The sequence below is a fragment of the Octopus bimaculoides genome, chromosome 9 (assembly GCF_001194135.2).
Source record: "Octopus bimaculoides isolate UCB-OBI-ISO-001 chromosome 9, ASM119413v2, whole genome shotgun sequence".
In the NCBI taxonomy this organism is placed as follows: Eukaryota; Metazoa; Mollusca; class Cephalopoda; order Octopoda; family Octopodidae; genus Octopus; species Octopus bimaculoides.
In genome coordinates, this window is record NC_068989.1 from 73,561,770 (window position 1) to 73,565,374 (window position 3,605).

At 36.8% G+C, this 3,605-nt stretch overlaps 1 protein-coding gene across 1 annotated transcript in view; it reads left to right on the forward strand.

The window, feature by feature from the left end:
- LOC106875453 (alkaline ceramidase 3-like) overlaps window positions 1–3,605 on the forward strand; it is a 282,178-nt gene that overhangs the window by 225,123 nt on the left and 53,450 nt on the right. The gene's annotated exons all lie outside the window — the stretch shown is intronic.

Below are 3,605 nucleotides of genomic sequence, written 5' to 3' on the forward strand. Positions count from 1 at the left end.
CACCACCAACACCACCACCACCACCACCAACACCACCACCACCACCAGTATCATCATCATTAACCTAATCTCGATTGTGAAACATCATTATTAATATTTTCGCATTCATTATCTTAATTAATTTCTTCCAGGAAATTTCATGTATTCAATATTAATTAGGATATCTTGGAAACCTTCTTATGGTTGTAACCCAAGTATAATCTGAATAATGCAAAAACTCATTAGTTGTAAAACCATCTTTGAGCTTCATTCTTCAGTTTCTCTGTTCTGGAAGCCTTTTAATCAAGTTGGGTATCCATTTTGTGGTGGATTTTTGCTTTTCCATTTCTTTAACATGTGTTTTTTTTATGGTAGCATGGGTTAGACAAGAGAGATATATCAGGCAAGATTCTATGATGGATACTTTTCCTGTTGCTTTTCCTGTTTTGCAATTAAGGTTTTTTTTGTTTTTATATTCCATTAAACTACAGAAGTGCAGAACAGCTGGTCATAATGTCAACAAGGAATGTCAACTTTATCATTCAAGTGGCAACAAGCATGGAATATCAACACACACACACACACTGGCAATCAGACATACATGTACACACACACACATGCACGCATAGTGGCAATCATACATCTGTGTACACACACTGGCAATCAGACATACATGTACACACACACACATGCATGCATAGTGGCAATCATACATCCATTTACACACTGACAATCACACATCCATTTACACATGCATTTACACATATCATACATCCATTTACACACTGACAATCATACTTCCATTTACAAGTAAGGCGGAGAGCTGGCAGAAACGTTAGCACGCCGGGCGAAATGCTGAGCTATATTTCGTCTGCCACTACATTCTGAGTGCAAATTCCGCCGATGTCGACTTTGCCTTTCATCCTTTCGGGGTCGGTTAAATAAGTACCAGTTATGCACTGGGGTCGATATAATCGACACACACATATACTTACTATATATGCATATTCTTTTATTCTTTTACTTGTTTCAGTCATTTGGCTGTGGTCATGCGGGAACACTGTCTTTTAAGTTGAAGAAATCGCCCCCAGAACTTATTCTTTTCACAGAAGACTGGAAACAAGGGACACCACTTGTATAGCAGTGACACAATTGCATATTTTTATATGTATTGTGTGATGTCAGGACAAGGAGATGTCTTTCAGACACACACATACATGATGGGCTTCCATTGGTTTCCATTGAGCAAGCCCATGCACAAGTCTTTGGCCAACTTGGGGCTATTGTAGAAGACAGTTGTTCAAGGTACCATGCAGTGGGACTGAGCCTGAAATCACGTGGTTAGGAAACGAACTTCCTACTTACACAGCCATGCCTATGCCTTGTCTACACACACGTACCAATCATGTAAGAGTGGAGTTGACCTACCTGTCATCTGCTAAATGCAGCAATGTTGGTAAATGAGAAATTGCATTACATTGCTTTGCAGTTAATTGACGAGTATGCTGTGAATTTCCAGTACTGTATTCAACAGCTTCTATGCAAAACAAACATACTCTGTGATAGGCTAGCACTCTGTCTAGTTGAAGAAATCATACTCCTCTATATGATTTAATAGCATTTTGCAAATTAGTCAGGAGCCTCTATGCAGTGGCTTGACCTACTAAAAAAAAGGAGCCAAATCCCTTCAAATCATCCACCACCATCCTAGTCTGTTATCTTAAAGGATCAAAAAATAGGTTGGTCATAACTGGAACAACACCTGGTTAATGGATTGAACAACACCTGGTTAATGAGTTGGTGTTTTTGTTGACTCATATATACTGATTGAATTTACCAGTTTTTTTTTTGTTTTTTTTACCATTACTGTGAAAAATACAATGTTTTTATTTTGCTGCCAAAAGACAAATCAGCAGTCACATGCTTCCCTTCCGGTCATTTCAATATGTGACTGCATGTGTATCGTTGGCGATTTTCTTTCTCCGTCTTCCCTTCTTTGGACTTTTTCTATATTTCTGATGAAGAGGTCCACTCGAAACGTGAAATCCTCTTTCTTTTCTTTCCTTTCCTGAGCGTGAAATAACAATGTACTTATTCCACGTCCTCGCGTTGTTGTTTTTTCGTGTTTTTTCTTGCTTATTCATGTTTGGATTGACTATATATATATATATTATAAACAAACTTTGTAGGTGTTGAATGTGTTTGGTATTTTACAGAAAGTAAATTTCAACTGCAGTAAAACTGTAGAAACAGCAAAAAAAAGATTTGGTATTTACCCTTATGAAATGGAAAAAAGTTGCCAGCAGGCAGCTACGGGAATCAAACCTATACTTCTTAGATACTGGCTGAGTGCTCTACCATTAAGCTAAACGGCTCTTGATAGAAATTTCTCTTGTTATATATCATCATGTTCATCATCATTTAATGCCTGTTGTCCATGTTGGCATGGGTTGGATGGTGTGACTGGAGCTTGCAAGCTGGTGGGAGCCTGCACCAGACTTTAGTCTCATTTGACATGGTCTCTATGCCTGGATGCCCTTCCTGATGCCAACCACTTTACAGAGTGTGCTGGGTGCTTTTAACGTGGTCCCACATGGGTGCTTTTACATGGCACTGTCACAAGTGCTTTACACCACCAGAAGGATCAGTCTTAACACTTCTGCTGCGGTGTATGGGTACCAAGTATCTCAGTCCTTAGTCTTCTGACCTGAAACGTTCAGCTTCCTGAGGACATTCATCAGTAATATATATATAATACTGTATCATATATATTTATATATATATAATACCAAGGGAAGATGAAAGAGACTAAATTGGCTGCAGGATAAATCTATAGATTTTTCACACAACACTGTTTGTATAGACCAGTGGTTTTCAATAATTTTTTTGCTTTCTGTTTGATATTTTACTATACTGGACCCCCAAAGCCAATTGAAGTCTTAAGAATCCCATTATATTTTGATAATTAGATATTAGGTATTGCATAAAATAATTGTTAAAATATTTTGTGTATAATAGAAGTATAACCAATTTATTACACATAATTTTTAACAACTAAATCTTAAATGGACCCCACCCAAGGGTCAAATGGACCCCCTAAGGTCATGTGGACTTCATTTGAGAACCACTGGTATATACAGATATAAACAGATTTTCACATCTGTCCACTTGTACAGTTTTGGTTAAAAAAATCTATAGATATATTCTAAAAATCTATAAATTAAATATTCAAACAAAGCATTGTTTAACACACTAGTAATTTATCAGTCAGACTAACTTGCCAAGAATGTGCTATATATGCAAAGCACTTTATTCAGTTTATTTAAGCGCAAGTTAAGAAGCAGTGTCTTCATAAGTGTTAGAAGGGTACTCAGTTGCTGATGAATTCTCAACATAGGACTGAAACTAGTCTGGTTGGCCCCTCTTTTTCTTTTCATGAAGAAATTGCCTGTATAGACACATATCATGACTGCTGATAATCTGATCATGCTTTTTCATTTATGGTATAGCATGGAGACAAAACACGTAATGTGCCAGTAAGTATTTAATCTATAAATCTCTCTGAATTTTTATCTATCTGCCTGTCTGTCAGTATATATATATGTATGTATATATATACATATATA